This window comes from Erinaceus europaeus, chromosome 17, assembly GCF_950295315.1.
Source record: "Erinaceus europaeus chromosome 17, mEriEur2.1, whole genome shotgun sequence".
Lineage (NCBI taxonomy): Eukaryota > Metazoa > Chordata > Mammalia > Eulipotyphla > Erinaceidae > Erinaceus > Erinaceus europaeus.
Window position 1 is genome coordinate 53,192,798 of NC_080178.1, and position 21,099 is coordinate 53,213,896.

Below are 21,099 nucleotides of genomic sequence, written 5' to 3' on the forward strand. Positions count from 1 at the left end.
ATCACAGCCCCCTCCTGGGTCCCTGCTTGTAACAGCTTTCTGTAGCTAAAGGCAAGAACCCCAAGGCCCTGTGCTAGTGTAATTCCATTGCTCAGAGGCCTCCAGCTTCAAATGTTTTACTGTGTCCAGAGGGGGAGAGAGACTAAAGTTACCCTAGCACTGTTCCCCTGACCATGAAGCTCCCCAATTACCATTCATGGTGCTCCCATGTGGTACTGGGGTTCGAACCCAAGGCCTTAGTATGAAGAGCTATGTTCTGCCTCTCTCCTCCAGAAAAGTTGCTTGTGAATCTGATCATGCCTCCCTAAGCCTGGACTTTTCTGAAGGAATGAATGTTCTGGAACAACCCCCAACCCCCATGAATCTTTAGCCCGAATCCAGGAGTCATGGGACAGAGCTATGCTTTGGGGATACTACACTGAGTGTCAGCACACTGGGAGATATGGAGAGACTAAGACCTGGGCCAAAGGGGCCTGTTGTGGCTGACAGATGGCAGTGTGGCTCTAGGCAGAGCAGGCAGCAGGGGTTTCCTGAGTGTCTGCTTCCTGTGTCATGCAGTGACATCACTGGCACACTCGATGTCAAGGATTAAACTCAGGATCTCATGCTTGTGACTCATATATTTTAGTTACTGCTCCACCACTCTGCTCTCTCATTGCTCAGCTGCATGCCCTGAACCACTATCCTCCTGGCCAAGTGACTCCCCACACCACACTTCTCTCCCCACCAGCAGTCATGGGCACTGCCAGGGCCGAGGTCCAGGTGGGGCTTTTAGATTTCTCACAAGCTTAGGTTCAGGGCTGGCAACAGAAAGTCTGGAGAAATCCTTAAGCCAGATGTGGAGGGAGGTTCTAAAAATATGGGCATTTAGGGCCTGTGGGACAAGATGCCTCTGGGCTTCTGCTCTTGCACAGAGAGTTTAGGGATAGACAGTGACAAGGACAGCCATCAGAGGTCATCTGTATTGTGGGTGTCCCTCCCTTGCCCCTGCCCCCAGCCCTGCAGAAATGGCATCAGACCATCTGTACACTCATGGCTTCCTTAGGCCAGATATAGCTGTCCAGTGAGAAGGAGTCATAGTCAGGAGTGTAGACCAGGGAGCAAACAAACACCTCCTTGTCCAAAGGTTCCGGGTAGTAAGTGTCCAGGTTGTGCTTGTAGGCATATGTGAGGACCTGTGAGATGGTGGGGATGAAGGATGAAGGGCCTTTAGTGTGCCCCTAAGGAGGGCAACAGGTAGGGGAGCAGGGACAGTTAGGAGGACTATATACTATGAAGCTCCTCAATTCTAGGAAATGAAAAAACACAAACAATAATATGGGGCCAGGTAAAAGTGCTATCATTGTAATGTGCAGTGACCAGGGCTTAGGCTCCCAGTCCCCATCTGCAGGGGACACGCTGCACATGTGATAGAGCAGTGCTGCAGGTGTCTCTCTGTCTCCATCTCCCTCTTCCCTCTCAATTTCAGATTCTATCCAATAAATATTACAAATATTAAAAATGACTTGGGAAATAAATACTACAGGTATTTTCATAGCAGCACTATTTGTATCAACCCAAGTTTCAAAGCAACCAGATGCCCAATGACAGATGAGTCGCTAAGAAAGTGGAGCACTGGTGGGACACTGATCAGCTGTTAAAAATGACAAGGTCATCTCCTTTGCCTCATGTGGATGGAACTTGAAGAAATCATGTGAAGTGAGATCAGCCCCAAATAGAAGGATGAATAATGGATGTTGTCACTCACAGGCTGATCTTAACAGTCAAGGACAGAAAGGGAAAACAAGTAAAATTGAACTGAGTTTCATGTATTGCACAAAAACAGCAAAGGATTTTTGGGAAGGAGGCAGCAAAAGGGTTGTGGGGAGCTTGGAGGGAGGGTTTCTGGTGCACGATGGAACAGAAGGACCTAAGTTAGGATTGAGAGTGTTCTGCAGATGACACATTGTACCCATGTGTCCACAACTGTCCTGTAAACCACTATCCAGACAACAAAACAGTAAAAAATTGGTTTAATCAACAAAAAAGATGTAAAGATACACATGTATATGTATATTAATAGAAATAACAATATAATAATGTCCTCAGCACTCCTGGAATCATCAAAGTTAACTTCACTGCTTCACATTTGTTTTTTCCACCAGGGATATTTCTGGGGCTCAGTGCCTGCATGACTCCACTATTCCCTGTGGCCATTATTTTTTTTAATGAAACAGAGATACTGGGAGATAGAATTAAGAGACAGAATTAGAGGGAGAGACAGAAGGGGAGCCACCTGCAGTACTGCTACACTGTTTATGAAGCTCCCCCTGGAGATGGGGATCTGTGGCTGGAACCTGGGTAACTTGTGCTCTCTGCGAGGTGAGCTACCACCTGGCACCTCTGATTTATGTTTATGGCTTGGGCTCTCAGGTTCCATTTCTGGTTCCATACAGTCTTCTGTGTATACACGTGTGCATTCACACATATGTGCATGCATAAGATGCACATGTATACACACGTGCAGCCATGTCCTCACATACCTGTGTGTGCACAAACATAAGTGGGAGCCCTGGGTGAGAGCATGGTTGACAGGAAGCAAGGAGGGTTTAGCCCAGGCAGCACATTCCCAGCATCCTCTGCACCATTCTCCCCTCCTCCCTCAAGCCACAGAGAAGGCCACTTGCCTCTCTGCCAGTGTCACAGGGCAGAGGTCCTCACCTTGATGGCGATTCTCAGAGACACATCTCTGATGGAGCTGAGGGGCAGATATAGCTGAGGGGCAACAACTCACGGAAAGTCTGAACTTCACCCACTCAAGTAGGAAGGCTTGGAAGCTTCTTCACAGTCTGGGTGCCAGTAGCCAACCCCCTCCAGTCTCCCATCCTCCCGTATCTCCAAACTCAGTGGCCAGTCACCTAACTCAAGTTGGACGTGCTAAGATCAACCCAGTCTGGAAAAGAGAAATTTCCCATGAGTGGTCATCCCACTTCCGGTTATCTTGTCCATCTCCAAAACTCTCTCCCTTTACACTGTCTGAACTGGAAGACGCTTTGAAGAGGGTTAAACCGGGAACAGCTGCTGGCTATGATAACATAACCCCAGAACTCATTCTTAACCTGGGCCCCGCTGCAAAGAAGTGGCTCACTTCATTCCTCTCCCACATCTTGGAATCTGAGTCTATGACCAAAGTTTGGCGTCATGCGAAGGTAATAGCGGTTTTGAAACCAAAGAAACACCCAAAACTGGCCGCCAGCTATAGACCAATTTCTCTCCTCTCTGTGTGTTACAAACTCCTTGAGAGGCTGCTTCTGTCACGTATTTCTCACCTTACAGAGAAATTCCTATCACCTGCCTAAGCTGGTTTCCACCCAGAAAGATCTACCTGTGAACAAGCCTTGGCCCTCTCAACTTACATTGAAAATGTATTCCAGAAGAATTTAAAGACAGGGGCTATCTTTGTTGATCTCACAGCAGCCTATGACACGGTCTGGCACCGTGGTCTCCTAGTCAAGATCTCAAGATGCCTGCCTCCATGGGTGGCCAACACTATATCGTTTCTTCTCCAAAACAGAAGATTCCAGGTGCATCTGGGTGACAAGTCTAGCAGATGGAGGCTTGTCTCAAGTGGCCTCCCCCAGGGCTCTGTTCTGGCTCCTACGCTATTTAAAATTTACATCAATGACCTCCCAGAAACTTCTTCAAGGAAGTTTATCTACGCCGATGACATCTGCTGTGCAACTCAGGCATCCAAGTTCGACATCCTCGAGGAAACACTCATGAAAGACATGTCTCTGATATCTGATTACTGTAAAAAATGGCGACTAATCCCTAGCAGTGCAAAAACTGTATCATCTGTTTTCCATCTACACCATGCCTCGGCTTCAAGTGAGCTTAATGTGCAGCTAGGCGATACGAGAATCCGGCATGAAGCCCAGCCAGTCTATCTTGGCGTTACTCTCAATCGCATTCTGTCATTTCACAAACATCTCATAAAAACTGCAGCAAAGGTGGGCGCGAGGAATAACATCATTGCAAGACTGGCCAGCTCCTCATGGGGCGCGAGCGCTACCACACTACGATCATCATGTCTGGCATTATGCTACTCCACTGCAGAATACTGTGCCCCAGTATGGTTCCGTAGCCCCCATGTCTACTTTGTCGATTCCAAATTATATTCCTCCATGAGGATAATTTCTGGAACCATCCGTTCCACCCTGGTTCCATGGCTGCCAGTTCTTAGCAACATTGGCCCGCCAGATATTCGTCGGGATGCACCATCATCTAAGTTCATTTCCCACATCTACGCTCAACCAGACCTGCCAATATACGGGGATATCTTCGCCCACCCTGTCCAACGCTTGACGTCTCATCACCCAATCTGGTCCCCTACGCCTACACTGAACTTCTCTGTTCCAGACTCTTGGAAACAGAGTTTTCAGTCAGCTGAGGTAAAGAACAAACACCTCATCACAGACCCCTGCAAGTGTCAACCCGGCTTTGACCTAGCATGTTATGATTGGGCCCTCCTCAATTGCTATCGAACAGGCCATGGCCAGTGCGCCGCTATGTTCCATTGTTGGGGAGCCAGAGACGACCCGAACTGCCCCTGCGGCTACAGACAGACTATGACCCACATAGTCAATGACTGCCACCTCTACAGATTCATAGAGGTCTCCAAACTCTACATCAGGCTCAACCTGACGTTGTTGACTCATTACAGAAGAAGGGCAAACGCTAGAAGAAGAAGAAGAGACACATCTCTGATGGAGCTGAGGGGCGGATATAATCTCCCCTGCAACAGGTGCTGCTCAGACACCTCCTGGGAAATTTCTTGGGGGGGGTCGGTGAGGTTGGGGAGGGGAGGAGGGAGTGGGAAGAGAGAAATAAGCTGAGTTTGGCCATTTCCAGAACAAAGGCAAAGTCTGAGCCTTGGCTTCTGGGGGGGGAGTGTTTGGGGGAGGTTGGCACTGAATAAACTCTCAGAAACACTCAGCATCACTCACTACAACAGGGAGACACTCCAGCAGTTGAGTACAGGCCCCCCAAGCCTGAGGGTGCGCCTTGCATGTGCCAGAGCTGAGCAGTCTCTCTCCCCCTCTTTTCCTCTCCCCCACCATCAAAATAAATATTTAGTCAAATATAGGTGGTCTTATGAATGCCCAGAGTTGTCCAGAAAAAAAATCCATGAAGCACGTCCAGTGCAGAGTCTTCTAAGAGTGGAAGCAGACTAAATGTCCATCAAGAAATGGTGGACTGAGAAAGTTCCAAGATATATATTCCATGGAATACTACTCTATGACCAAAAAAAACTTGACATTATGACCTTTGGGACAACATGGATGGAATTAGAGGTGATTATGCTTAATGAAATAAATAAGATAGAAGATATCTATCAGATGGTTTCCCTCATAAGTGAAATCTAGAGAGTGGGTACAGATGAACTTGAAAAGAGGAGGAGGATAAGAAAGAGGAGGAGCAATAGTAGTAGGAGGAGAAGCAGCACCTGAAGCAGCAGATTTTGTAAGACTTGTGAGAACTATGGTGATTATCTTTGGGAGGTGGAAGGGTGGGGATACAGAACTTTGGTGATGAGCGTGGTGTGAAACTATACACTGTAAAATCTTATAACTTACTATTAATCACAAATTTTAAAAAGTGGGAAAAAAATCTTCTGGGGCCAAGGAGACAGCAAGCATAGTGCTTCAAAAGACTTTCCTGCCTGAGGCTCTGAGATCCCAGGTTCCATCCCTGCCCACCACCATCAACCAAAGCTGAGCAGTGTTCCATAATGAGCAAATCAATTCAAACCAACACACAAACTACAGTGACTATATCAGGGCCGGGAGTTAGCTCACCTGGGAACATAGGGGCTTTCCCAGATGTGAAACCCAGTCCAGGCCCAGCTCCCACAGCACGGGGGAAGGGGGAAGCTTTGGGGCTATGGGGCCTCTCCCCTCTCCCTCCTTTATCTGAAAAAGTTAGCCCAATGTGCTGAAGCTGGTGACAAGAACAGAAAGGACCTTCATGTCCACACTTTACCTGGAGGGGTATCCACCCCCTTTTTCTGAGTTGGGACAGATACTCAGATATGCACCCTACCTTTGCTTCTGGAAAGTTCCTGGGGGCTTCCCCAGCAGGTCGCCTACCTCTGCAGTGAGGAGGAAGAGCTCATCAGGGATGTTCCACACGTACCTGCGATGACACCCAATGCCAACCCTGGGAACACATAAGCGTTGTTGCCCTGCCCAGGCATCAAGGTGTGGCCATCTTCCAGGGTCATGCACTCAAAGGGGCTGCTGCTGGAAAAGATGCCCCATCCCTGGGGTGGGGGTAGGGGGACAGAGCTGGGAGCCCCCTGCTAGGTCCTAGAACCTGCCTATCTCAGCCTGCCCACCTACCTGCCCTCCAGCTGCCCACCTGCCTGCCCATTCACCTGTCCACTTGGACACCCACCCACTTGCCTGCCAGCCCCACTGCTCTTGGGCCATGTCCATGCCTCCTCCAGGCTCCCAGGCCCCATCGTCATCTTCCCCTGGAGAGCTCGTCTGCCCACCTGGTAAGGGCCTGCTGACCTGGGTGGCATGGTAGCACTGCTCAGCTGTGCACTCGGCCCTGCTGGTGGGGTTGCTCAGGGCGAAGATGATGGGACGCTCGTGGAAGGAGGCTGTGTCCCTGAGGAGTTGCTCTGTGAAGGCACCAGCCATGACTGCCACACCTGGGAGCCGGCACACGAGGGAGGAGTCACAGCTAGATTATTTGATCTTGGCCAGTATAGCTAAATGTGTTAATTACTACTATTGCTACTGCTATTGCTAATGCTACTGCTACTGCTACTACTATGGCTTCTGGTGACACCAGGGTTGACCCTGGGACCTCAGAGCCTCAGGCATGGAAGGTATCTGAGCCCTGCTGGAAGCCTCAGTGCTCTGGCTTTGGAACAGGGTGGGGAACACTGTCACATGCGATACCACCTACACCCCAGTCAATCCCCTCCATGTAATATCTGAGAGAGAGGTGAGAAAGACAGAGAGAGAAAGACACCATGGCATCACCCTATTATCCATGGAGCTCTCCTGGTGGCAGGATACCAGGGCTTGAACCCAGGGTCAGGTGACTCAAACTCTCTCTTCTCAGTCCAATCCTATAATACTATAATATTTTATTTTATTTTATTTTATTTTATTTTATTTTATTTTATTTTTTGCCATCAGGGTTCTTGTTGGGACTCTATGTCTGCACAGCTCCACCGCTCCCAGTGGCACCCTTTCCCCTATTTCCTCCAAAGAGAAAAACAGAGGGAAGGGGGACACTGCAGAATAGCTCCACCTTTGAGAAGCTCCCCTCCTGTAGCAGCTCCCTTTGGTGACATGGGACTTGAACTCAGGCCTTCAAGTCTGGTCACATGTGTACTCTGCCAGGAGGGCTCCTGCTGTCCCCATAGTCCCAAGACTTTTACCCAGTAGCTGCTCAACAAAAGCTGTGGCCTGAGCAGAGAGAGCTTTGCCAGCATGGAGTCTCAATACCTCCGAGCCTGGCCGACCCTCCTACCTATGATGGTTGTGGGCTTCACCTGCTGCACCACCTCCTCCAAGGAGCCCATCTCAGCACAGTCCTGGGCAAACGTCTCTTTTTCAGGGCTCAGATGGCTCCTCCTCTGCAAAGACAGAAAGAATGGGTGTAGCTGTGAGGAACCTGGGGAGAGTTGCTGCATTTGAGCCACAGAGAGTACTCTGTACTTCTTTCTGAGAGAGAGAAATAGAGAAAGAGAGAGAGAGAAATTCACACACACACACACAGACACACACACACACACACACACACACACGGAAGGGGAGTCATCACAGCACCAAAGCTCTCAGTACAGCGACACCCTCCCATGTGGTGCTAGGGTTTGAATGTGATTCAAGTGCATGGCAAGGCACACACCCCGCCCACTGAAATATATGGCTCTTGGATGCAGGTGTCCATGGTTCTTATACTTTAATGTTATTATTATTATTATTATTATTATTATTATTATTCCCAGCATTGTTATTGCCCAGGATCAGTACTTACATAACTCCACTACTCTTGGTGGTCTCTATTTCCTTCTTCCTTTCTTTCCTTCTCCCCTCTTCTCCTTTTCTTTTCTTTTCTTTTTTCTCCCTTTCTTTTATAGAGACAGAGAGTGACAGAAAGGGAGTAAGGAGAGACATCTTAAGCCTGTTCTACTATTCGGGAAATTTTTCATTTGCAGGTCAGGACCAGGCACTTGAACCCAGGTTCTCACAAATGGGAACGTGTGTGCTCTACTGTCGCGTCTCTGGCGGGGTGCTCTACTGTCACGTCTCTGGTGGGGGGAAAGGTAACGGACCAGTTCTTTCTCGCTCACGACAGGGGTGACATGAAGTAAAAGACACCAGGGAGCTCTCCAGCGTGCTCAGAACTCGTTTATTAGCAAGGTGGACATGAGTTAAATAGAAAACCAAACAAAGGGAATTATTGAAATATGTCAGAAATTACAGGTTTCTTAAAGGCCAGCTTGGCCCTATGGTAGGGGGCTGGTATCACAGGAATTGATGAGATACAAGACAGTTATTCCCCATGATGCATCAACTTAATAATCCAAGGGTATTTGAGAGAAGCATAGGGGTTAAACCAGAAGGGTGAGACAGAGAGAAGATGGATATCAAAAAGCCATATAGTTTGGAATTTCTCTTGTCTGGGGTCTGAGGTGTGTGATGAAGTGTGTTCTTCTGTGATCAGAAGGTAACATTGAATAAGTGAATCTGCAGCCATGTGGCCTGCAGTTAATAGAGGGTAGTATTGGGGTTTCTGTGGGCCTGAGAGTCGAGAAGGAAAGAACTAAGTCTGAGTTTCCCCCCTTTTGCTCATCTTGGTTGAGAGAGACTTACCAAGAGGTTATCTTCTCAGACCTCCATCCAAGGACAGGGGTGGTTCTCCCTAAGCTCTATCAGGTTTACACATAGTCCCAACACTCTACCAGATGTGCCACCTCCTAGCCCCGGTTTTTACATTTTCAGCTCTGACCTTTGAACAGTTTCGTGGGTCCCTCTCCCCAGTTTTCTAAGCTAGTGGAATCTGGGGCTTGAGTTCAGGCTCTAAGTGACATCTGAGTGGGGTCACTCTGTGCTGCAGGGTAATTACATTTCTCTCTGTTTCTCTCTCCTTTTTCCCCTTTCTATTTCTATCTCTTCCTCTCTACATAAAAAAGCAGCCAGAACTAATGAAGCAGTGTAGGAACTGAGCCCCAATGGTAACCCTGGTGGCAAAATCAATCAAGCCATCAATCCAAATAAAGAGCAGGCCCTGCCCTCCTCCTCCTCCTCTCTCTCCTGCCTGCCAGACTTGCCTCCTCACAGGTGAGCACCCCATCTCCAGCTACTGTAAGATACCCCATGCCTTGCCCCCAGGCCAACCCACCTTGACAATGAGTCCCCTGGAGTCCACCATCCAGATCTTCTTGGTGGCCTCAGCAGCAGGGATGCCTTCCTGCTCCAGGGCCATGACCAGGAGGTGAGTGATGCCCAGGGCAGCCTGGGGGTGCCACACAGGACAGGCTCAGACCCAGGGAGGTAGCAGCCAGCCCTCCTCGCTCCACACCTGGGGAACGCAGGGATCCTCAAATGAGGGAGGATGCAAAACGCCCACAGGTCTGGAGGTTCCTCCAATGCAGTGCCCATGCACATGGCAAAGGAGTGCAGTGTCCAGATGAGGCATCGTGCCAGGCTGCCTCTAGGCTTCTCCATTTCCTGGCAGTACCTACCTCCCCAGCTCCTTGGAAGATGAACACATGGCTAGAGAGCCGGGTTCTGGTGACCCACAGAGCCACAAGGATCCCAGCCACTGCCAGGGAGGCTGTGCCTGTGACAGAGCAGAGTGGGCTCAGCTACTTGGTGGGGGTAGGGGGTGCCCCATGTGTCCAGCTGGCTCCCAGAGAGACCGAGGAAGACCTAAGTAGCAGTCTGTTATGTAAAGACAGAAGCTGCTGTGTAGCCCTCCCACTGAGAAGCAAACACAGGAATGGACCAGATCAAATAATGATAATCTTGTGGATGTTAAAGCCAATGAATGGGAACCAGAAGGGAAGAGAGGCTCTTTGGGGAGAGGTAGGAAATCAGGGTCAAGGGATGCTGATTTTCTTTCTCCCAACATCCTACCCCCCAAACACACACACCAGCCCTTTATATTGATTTGCTGTGTGGGGACTCAAGCACAGTCTTTGGCCTACATTTTATGCCTAGTGGATCACCAGGGCCTAACACTACTGCAGACAGGGGATAATAGATTTGAACATGAATTTACAGCTTGGTTTGCATAGCATGTATATTGTCTGGGGGCCTAGTAGTAGGAGGTCTCTTGGGCTCATGAAATCATATTCAACTCAAAGAAACTTCCAAGGCCAAGTCAGGGAGTCACAAATCTGAACTCACAGATCTTATGACACAAAAGATAGATATCTTTCCCTGAATGACAAGAGGCCCTCGAAATCCAGCAAAGAAGTCTCTGGTACCCTTTTTGAATAGGTATTTCCCGCCAACCGTCTTTAATATTAATTTCTTGGAGTATAAAGATGTGTTTCTGCCAACCTGATGATTTTTGAGCCCCTGTAAATCTTCCCTAGAAGAATTCCAGGGTTTCCTCAGCCTGGGAACCTATTTCAGTGCAGCCTTCTGCCTCTCGGAGGAGGGATTGTGCTCTGACCAGCAGATGGCTCAAAGACCATCAGCAGAACAGCCTCAAGGCTGGGCCTTGGTCCTGGGAGTGGAATGTTCTCTCTGGTGGCTGGAATCTGAATAACCCTGATAGTATCCACTGCCACCATGCTTCCTGCTCTACTGCACCCAGTTTGCTCCCCCAGGTCACCAAGTATACTTTTCCTAGACCTCTGAGCAGCACCTTGACCTTTGAACATTGGTACTCTCTACCCCAGCAGTGTATGTGGCTTCCTGAGCCCCCCAACACTTTGGCTGCCTTGCTGGCTTTGGGTGTTCTTCCTGGGGTGCCATTGGAGGCTCCCTTTGGAGGAAAAAGTTACTCCCCCCACAACACACAGTTCAGCCTAGAACCTCAAAGGCTGAACAACAAGTCTTGAGCTCTACAACAGAAGGTTTGTTTTTTTCTCCAACATTGACTTTCATGGGGGTTGGGGGTGGCTCTTGGGTGACATATTAAGGACTTAGAAAGGGGGGATCAGAAGTTGGCTCACCCTGTAGAGTGTACACATTACCATATATTAGGTCCTGGGTTCAAGTCCCCCAGCCACCCTAAGGGAGCTTCTGCAGAGGGGTGGGGGCTTCTCAAGTGGTGGAACAGTACTGTGGTATCTCTCCTTCCCTTGAAGTCTTTCATTCTCCATCTCAAGGAAAAAAATGGTCATTGGGAGTAGTGGAGTCAGGCAGACACTGAACCCCAGTGATAACCCTGGTGACAAAGAGAGAGAGAGAGAGAGACCATAGCACCTCCAGTGTGTGGGGGCTGGGCTCAAACCTGGGTTGTGCACAGGAGAAAGGAGTGCACTATCTGAATGAGCTGTTGTGCCTGTCTCCTTCAAAGCCTCCCACCTTAACCATGTTTCTTTCAAATATGTATATTTATTTCATATATATGTAGTCTATCTTTCTTGCTAACATTTATTTTTTATTTACTTTATTTATTTTATCTGGTAGAGCAGAGAGAAACTGAGAGGGGGGAGGTAGAGAGAACCTCCAGCACTGCTTCACCACCTAGGAAGCTTTCCCCTTGCAGGTAGCGACAGATTGAGGACTTGAACTTGGGTCCTTGCGCATGATAATAAAGCCCTTAACGAGGTACACCACCACCCAGGCCCCAATGCTTCATATATCTGTATGTGTGTATTTCAAATATGTATATTCAAGAGGGATTTCATTATTTATCCATTTATTTTTTAAACAAAGCACTGCTCAGTTCAAACTTATGGTTCTGCTGGGATTCTACCTGTACCTCAGAGGCTCAGGAGTGAAAGCCTTTTTGCAAAACCACTGCAATGTCTTTTCAGGATGCTAAGCCCCAGATTCTTGGTCACCTGACAAACCCTTCAGACCAACTAGGGAATGAGGGCTGAATAGTGGGCCAATGTGGCCTCCACTTGAACCATTTATTGTAGAAGGTGGGCTTGTTGGATGCTAGCCATAGTGACTGGCCAGCTGTCCCTGTGGGCCCATTGTCAGCTCCGTGTCATTAAGTTGGGTCACTTAATGGAAGCCACAAGTGGCCACTGGGAGGCATAAAGGTGATGGGACCGGGTGTGCCCTCACTCCCATCTACCCCCATGGACACAGGGACCAGGGCAAAACCAGGGAAGACCAGGTGGGCTTCCCTCTCCCCAGCCTAGTGTGGAGTTGCTGGACTCCAGCAAGGACTCTCCTATCACCACCTCCTTTTTGGTGTCTTCTGGGACATTCCTGGTCTCAGACAGACCAGCAATAGTTCCCAGAGTCAGAGCCACGTATTTCCTCCTAAATTCTGAAGAAAGTCTACCCAAGGATGCAGGACCCAGGCACCCACCCCACCTCCCAACCCCAACCCCTGGACTGCTTTACTTGGCCTGCTCTGACTCAGCATGAGGGCAGCTCTGCCAGAGCCAGAGGGAAAGGCAGGGGCAGCAGGTGCAGCATGCTCTTACACTGGGCTGGCAGTGAGCAGGACTGTTCCCCAGAGAGTCCTTTCCCTGTGGGGTGTCCTCTATCTGCAGTCACAGGCCCATGTGTTGGCTGTGGGGACAGCTTTCTAGTCCCCACTGTTGAGGGCCCCTGGACACAGTCTGGACCCTCCTGGGCACTTCCAATGCAGAACGTGCTTGACAGTGTCTGCTAGCAGCCCCTCCCATCCCCTGTGGTCTTCAAGGCCACCAGAAAGGGGACCCACTACTCACACTTCATCATTCCCTGTAAATGTAAACATGAAGGACATCTGGTTGAGAGAGAGAGAGAGAGAGAGAGAGACATCTGCCATACTGCTTTAGTACTCATGAAGCTTCCTGCAGCAGATGAGGACTGGGGGCTTGAACTTGGGTCCTTGAGCATGACAACCTGTATGATCTACTAGCCATGCCACCATATTATCCCCATATATTAGCACTTTAAACATTTACTGTATCTGCCTCAGGTCTTTGTTAGCTACTTCTGTGGAGAGAGGCTGAAACTGTGGCTCACAAAGGTGCTCTGTCCTAGTCCAGTTTGCACTTGCTGGTTGCATTATTTAGAATGCCCTTTACATGTTTCATTGCATTTTTTGCCACCAGTGTTCTTGATAGGGCTCAATACCTACATGATATATATATATATATATATATATATATATATAGATAGATAGATAGATAGATATAGATATAGATATAGATATAGATATAGATATAGATATAGATATATAGATATGATAGACATCAAGAGACAGAGAGATTAAGAGTGAGAGAGATAGAAAGAGGAGAGACACCATAACACTGCTCCATTGCTCATGAAGCTTCCCTCTTGTAGGTTATCCCATGTGGTGTCCAGAGGCTAGACCCTGCGACCTTGTACACAGTCACAGATATATGCAGTCATGTAATACTCATCTCCCTGGATGCAGCCATGGTCTCCAAGGTCTAGACCAGGGAGCAGTGGTTTAGCAAAGCCCCAGAACTCTCTCCCAGGTCACAGTGAAACCTGAGCCATGAGGCAGTGGAGCCCCAGTAGCACGCTGGCAGCAGGTGGTCCTGTGTGAGGGAGTCAGTCCTAGATACTCAGTCCCAAGGCAGAACCTACCTTGCATGTCATAATTTAACATGCAGTACTTGTCTCAGTACTTGTTTAGCAGAAGGTAGGCATTGGCATTGGTGATGCCCTCAAACTGGACATGGCAGTGGATTCCATATCTGAGTGGAGAAGTCAGTGAGCGTATATGCTACTATGCAAGAGGTCCTGGGTTTGAACCTCAGCCACAACATGGGGGCACAAGTGGAGAGGGGAGTGGATTCACAAGTAATGGACCAGCGCTGTGATTTCTCTTCTCCTCTCTGTGTCTCTCCTCTCTATCTCTCTGTCACTCACCCTTTATCTAGAGGAAAGAAAAATAAATGGCTTCTGGGAGCTATGGAGCTGTGCAGGCACTGAGCCCCAGCAATGAGTTTAAAGGGTGACATACCGAAAGGGATAGAGAGCTAGAGTAGGGGAGACACCTCCACAGCACTGCTCCCCTGCACAGGAAGTGTCCCCCCTGCAGGTGCTCACAGATAGTGGCTTGGGATTCAAACCAGGGTCCTCTGGCCTTGTAACATATGCACTCTACCAGACAAGCCCCATAGTGCCCTGTTGCTCCCTATTTTTTGTTGGGGGTCGGGTATAAAACAGAAAGAAACAGCACTGGTCCACCAGGCATAAAGTTCCCCTGGTGTTGGGATGCTCCCATGTGGTGCTGGGATTTGAACCCAGCACTTTCAGCTACTCCCAGCTCCTTGAAGAGTCCCTGAAGAGCCACTGAGACACGCAGTTCATTCAGTTCCTCATCCTGTGTCAGGGGGCTCTGCTCCAAGAGAAGCCAGAGCACTGTGGGCAGCGCTGGCTTATTTAGGCCAGAGGACAACCTCTATGGGCATTTCTGGATGACATCCCTCTGGCTCTTCTCCACACATCCTGCCCCTTTGAGCCTCAGCCTCATGTGTCCTCTTCAGCATACTCGTCCCTTCAGGTACATTTTCAGCTCCTTTTTCTGGATCTTTCTTTTTGGTTCCAAGTATGTGTGTGTAGCTGGTTGATGGGATTTGGGGCAAGACAGAGCGAGCAACTCACTGGCCTTAGCTGGACTTCCCTGGGCAGTTCTCCGCAAAGTGAGGGCACCATCATTCCAGGGCAGAGATGTCCCCTCATTAATCTCACAGCCAGCATCCACAGGACCTGCTCACTTACTCAACCTGGCCCCAGGTAGGGGTGAGGCATCCTAAATGGTAGAACCTTCTGTGGGAAGGACACATTTCCCCTCCACTCATAACATCCTATAGCCTGCCTCCAGTCAGAACAGCTCAGGCCTGGAGGTTTCCCTCTTTGGACTTTAGATGCTGGGTTCCCTCCGCCATGTGTTTCAGTAACCACTCACCTCCAAACCCCACACACACTCACCATTGATGGCCCTGATTGTCTCTGAGTTCAAAGGTGAGGCAGTCTCCATTCCTCATCCCCCCTGAGCACTCCCCCCCCCTCAGTTTGTTCTCAGAGCCCCTTCCTGCCCCACACCATCCCAAGGGCTTGTGTCTCTCACTTGTGGGTGACTGCATCCATGAACTCGTCCAGCATCTGGTCTTAATCCTAATCTTCCCCATGTACATGCTCCTGCCACAGGCTATGTACAGGGGGTCACCCAGCAGCTCCTGGGGCAGACAGACAGACTGACAGACTATTCAGGATGGCAGCCCAGTGGGAAGGATGGATGTGGGGTTGGGAGGTGATGATCTGTGCTGAAGGGGCCTGGGGGCTAAGCTTCCAGCCTAAGGGGCTACTCTGCACCTCCAAGCCAGCTCAGTTATTTGTTTCTTTGTTTAAATTTTGACACAGCATTGGTTTCGGAGCTCGGTTCCTGCACAACAAAACTGCTGGTTCCAGCAATCAATTGTTTTTCTTCCTTTTTGTAATTTATAACTTCATTTTTTTATTTATTGCTGGATAGAGACAGAGAGAAATTGAAAGGGGAGAGGGAGATAGAGAAGGAAAGAGACAGAGACACACATGCAGCTTTACTTCAGTACTTGTGATGTTTTGCCCCTGCAGGTGGGGACCAGGGGCTTGAACCCAGAACCTTGCACACTGCAGTGTGTGCTAAACCAGGGGCACCACTGCCTGCCTCTCTCCACAACTGTTTTTCTTTTAGATACAGGTTCAGAGGTAGAGAGAGTCAGACAGAAGAGAGACACTGGAGTACAGCTTCTAACGTTTGCCTCCCCTCCACACCTGCAGGATCTTTCTTCTCCTTTCTCCTTTTATTTCTTCCTTCCTTCCTTCATTTCTTTCTCTCTCTGTCTCTCTCTCTCTCTCTTTCTTCCTTCTTTCTTTTCTCTCTTTCTACCTCCCCTTCAACACTGCTTAGCTCTGGTTTATTGTGTGATTGGGGGTTGAACCTGTGACCTCAGAGCCTCAGGCAGGAAAGTATTTGTGTAGAATCCCTGTGCTATCCCTCCCAGCCTTATGTTTCTAAGAATTTATCGTAAGAAGATAATCAGGATGGAACACAAACACTGATCCATAGATACTCAGTGCTAGAACCAGGTTTCTATTTGCCAGGAGATGAGAAACTTCCTGAGTCCGGTTGTGGGAGGGAATTTCCTTATGGAACTCTGGATACACCCAGCATCCAATCAAATGACACCTTTGGGCGGGGAGGCAAAGGAGACAGCTTAATAGTAATACCAAAAACACCCCATGCCTGAGTCTCCAAGGTCACAGGTTCAATCCTTAGCCATTGCTGATTGGTGCCCTGTTAAGATAATCAAACAGACAGACAGACAAGCAAACAAACAGCTGAATTCTAGTGGCTGGGAAAGGTATCTTTGGACTTAAGGATGGCTTTGGTGGAAAAAAGACTGAAGAAAAGAGTCTAGAATGGGAACCACTATGCTACTTTCACCATTTCTCTCCATGTTCTCCATGACTTTAGCTTTTTGGAACCAGGAGTAAGGCATGCACAATTTCATTGCCCAGGACCAAGTTTTTCAGAGAGGGAGAGAGAGAGACAGAGAGAGAGAGAGAGAGAGAGAGAGAGAGAGAGAGAGAGAGAGAGGAGAGAGGGAGAGGAATGAGAAGGAGGAGGTGGTGAAGGAGGAGAAAAGATACCACAGCACCTGAATTTCCCTTAGTGCCAAGCATCCCTGTTTGGTGTGGGGGCTCACACCTGGGCCAGGCCCTTGTCTTACTTGGTCTGGCTTCTTTTCCTGATTCCTTTTAATTTGATGTTTTATTAGTGACTTAATAGTGTGCTACAAAATTATAGGATAATAGAGGTCTAATTCCATACCATCCCTACCACCAGAGTTCTGTGTTTCCATCCATCTACTGCAGAAATTGCCATAGTTCTGAGGTCATAGGTGTGGGTTGAGTATATATTTCTCTCTCTCTCTCTCTCTCTGTATGTGTGTGTGTGTGTGTGTGTGTGTGTGTCTATATATGTGTGTATGTAGTTTTATTTTTTGCCCACTTTTATTCATTTCTATTATTTATTCACTTCCTTTCTAAGTCACATTTACACCTATTACTTTTTCCAAATGTCCTTCCTTTTCCCTCTTTTCTCCAGAGAAGCAAAACAGTACCTGACTTCCTCTGTTTTTTGAGATTCTCTTCCCTCTCAGTGATGGTATAGAAATAAAGATTCTTGGCGACAAACATTTCAGATCCCAGTGGAATTCAGGTCATCTTCCCTTAACATTTCCCCCCTCTGGGAGTATGAACCAAAATTCTTTTGGGGAGACAGAACAAAGGAGTTCTGGCTTCTGTAACTACTTCATTGCTGGACACATATGTTGCCTGGCCTGGTATCTACATATGTTGCCTGACCTGGCATCTCTCTCTTTCTGCCTGTGTGTCTCTCTGTATCCTTCTCCTGTGTGGCCTGTGCAGAGGAGGTGCCCTGAGGCAGAAGCATCCCTGCCCTTGTGACCCAGATTGGGAGCATTATCTGGTTGTTGGTGCCCATATCCAGCATCACAGGCAGACACTGGTGTGGGTAGACACCCCCGTCATGCTGTGTATAGTGCCAGTTTGCCCACAGGGATGCCCAAGCCATAGCTGCCCAGGTCCCCCAAGCCAAGGATGTGTTCACCACCACAGCCTGCAAGACAGGGGAGTGCTCCTACAGTGGTCCTTCTCTGGATGCCAGCCTATCTGAGCCAGCGTGGTCCTCTGTCCCCTCGACTCCCCTCTGAGGGTTTTTGGTTGCTGCAGGCTCAGTGGAGGGAACCCATCTGTCATCATCCTTCAGAGAAGCCAAGGTTATGATGCACCAGGATATGGGTTCAGACCCTTAGCCCCTGATATCCCTGGAAGCCTTGCTCTGGCCCACTCTCCCTCTGTCAGGCCTTTCCCTGCGTAGCTACGACAGGTGTGTGAGCCTGTCATAACTGGGACAGGTGTGTTGACTCTTCCCTTTAGTGCTGTGGTGGCTTTCTTTCTGGTCCAGGCTGAGAGGACCCAGTACACCACAAAGCAACAGCACAGAAGAGAAGAAACCTACCTTAATGTCATCCTTAGGCCAGGAGTTGAGCATGGTGGCAATGTGGCCCTTGTCATGAATGGTGATGAACAGCCCACTAGAAGAGACACAGCCACAGTCACCAGAGGGCACCAGAACCCAGGCATGCACATCACCATACTGTTCTCAGGCCTGGCTAGAGGTTATCATTTAGGAAGCCACATCTTGAGTGCAAACAGCCTCCCACTAGACTGTTTATTCTGTAGGGCCAGAAAATACCTGTCTTCTCACTGGTGCCACCCCCATAGCCTACCCTATAATCACCCTCCACAGGGCACTTGTGAGCTTTCTGGATCCAGGACACTAACATACACACAAGTGTACCGGTCTGCATCTTTTCTTATGTTTCTGTTTGTATTTTTGTTTTGAGTGAATAAAGCCTCTGGACATATGATCAGAGTCACCTCAAAATGAGAATGACATGGGATAAAATGTGCCAGGGGCATGACCTAGCAGTCCATAAATGAGGATGGAGGAGGGTTACTTTTGCTAGAGAGTGATACTATAGCCAGATATTTCCTGCGAACCCCTCGGAGGAACTGGATCCAGCTAACTGACATGTGGAAACCCTAATCCCAGTGATCTTACTTAGAAATTGGGTTTTTCTGAAAGCAGAAGTACATTAGAGTTTGCAGTGAGTACCTCCCTAGCACTTCCTCTCCACTATTCCAAGCTTGGGATCCATGATTTCTCAACAAATTGTTGGCTTCGTATGTTAACTCTCTTTTCAATCACCAGGTTCCAGATGCCACCAGGATGCTGGCCAGGCTTCCCTGGATTGAAGACCCCACCAATGTGTCCTGGAGCTCTGCTTCCCCAGAGACACACCTTACTAGGGAAAGAGAGAGGCAGACTGGGAGTATGGACCGACCAGTCAACGCCCATGTTCAGCGGGGAAGCAATTACAGAAGCCAGGCCTTCCACCTTCTGCAACCCTCAATGACCCTGGGTCCATGCTCCCAGAGGGCTAAAGAATGGGAAAGCTATCATGGGAGGGGGTGGGTTATGGAGATTGGGTGGTGGGAATTGTGTGGAGTTGTACCCCTCCTACCTTATGTTTTTGTTCATTAATCCTTTCTTAAATAAAAAATTAAAAAAAAAAAAGAAATTGGGTTTTTGCCGACACATTCAAGGTAAGAGGCGCTGTCATCTAGTCTGTTGGTTGTCTCCTGAGAAGAGGGGAAGAGAGAGACTCACAGGTAGAAATGGACATGTAGTGATGATGGCAGACTGGGTGAATGCAGCAGAATCCACAAACTAAATAGGGACTAGGCTTACTTGTGAAGTTCAGAAGCTACAGAGACAAGACAGGACACCCCCCCATAGCTTTTAGAAAGCTCATGACCCTACCATTACCTTCATTCCAGGATGCAAGCCTCCAGCAGTGAGATGAGACATTTCACTGTTTGAAGCCACAAGTTTCTGATGTATTTTTCAGAAACAAGATACTGAGGAATCAAACTCATGCATGTGCTCTGCCTCTGAGCCAGCTCTGTAGTCCATCCCCCACCACAAGCAATTTTCCTGGGAGAAATCATGGTTTATAGGACAGTTACTGACACCTGAGGACAGTTTCTTATCTCCTTGTGATAGATGGAGATCTTGATGGCCAACAGACATGTAAATAAACGTTTAGTCACTGGTTAGCAGAGAAATGCAAGTAAGAACAACAAAGAGATGCCAGCTGTGAGGATGTCAGACATCAGAAAGGACAGAAACACCAAGTGCTGGCAAGGGGATGGGGAGAAGGAAAGCCTTCTATACAGCTGGGAGAATGCAAATCCAAGCCCTGTGGGAAGCAGTTTGGAGATTCTTTTGATTCTTTTATCTTTCTTTTTATAAATCTTTTTAATCATTTTATTGGGGGATAATGGTGTACACTATAGTTGTTGACACATATAAAATAAACCAGGCTCCGTGTACATTGTAATGTGTGTGCTCTACCAGGTGTGCCCCCACCCAGCCCCTGTAGTCTCTTCAGAACACTAGAAACAGATATGTCCTCTGATCTATCAGTTCCTTTCCTAGGGATCTTACTAAAGAACACAGAAACACCAGCTCCAAAGAGATCTTTATACACATATATGTTGGTATGCTTCTAGTTCTGCTTCTGGGATCTAGTTCTGCTTCTGTTACATTGCTTGACATTGTGGTCTATTTACATAGTCTTTTCTGTTATACTGCTTTGGTCTCACTCTCCCCCACTGGGAGATTTGGTTTAGCCCTTGCTAGTTTCTTCCTTCTCCCCACGCCCTTTCCTATGTACTTCCTGAGTTCCATGCTTCCTCTGGAGGAGAAAGATGGAGGAGCACATTTCCCGCTCATAAATAAAGATTACACTGCATTCTCAGCTCAGCCATGTGTTTCTGGTCGTCTGTTACCCAACCGTGAAGCCAGCCCCGGCGAAAACAACACATATATTCACAGCTGCATGGTTTGTAACAGCTCAAACCCAGAACTAATCCAGATGTCAATGACAGTTGAGTGGCTAGAAAAGCTGTGGTCTATTTACAAAATGGAATACTGCTCATGCATGCGACCCAATTTTTACTATATATTTGAGAGAGAGAGAGAGAGAGAGAGAGAGAGAGAGAGAGAAGGAAAGAGAGTGTGTGGGGGGGAGGGTAAAGCCATGCCCTGCTACTCATGAATCCCTTTTGTCTCTGTCCATGGTGCTGTTGTGTAGTGTTGGGGATCAAACCCAGAGCCTCATGCTTGGAGGCATATGCTCTCCCTGTGGATCCACCTTTATGGCCAGAGTTTTGGGCATTTTGTTGAGGTAACTTTAGGAAGTGAATACAACAACCATGTGGCAGCTATGAGCAGAGGCACCCACAGTTTCCCCTCTTTCTTCTCTTGTCACTCTTCCCTTCTTTTTGATAGAGA

General features: G+C 48.4%; 1 pseudogene; it reads right to left on the reverse strand.

Annotated features, from left to right (window-relative positions):
* Positions 1–998: 998 nt before the first annotated feature.
* LOC132533983 (NADP-dependent malic enzyme, mitochondrial-like) overlaps positions 999–21,099 on the reverse strand; it is a 37,506-nt pseudogene continuing 17,405 nt past the window's right edge.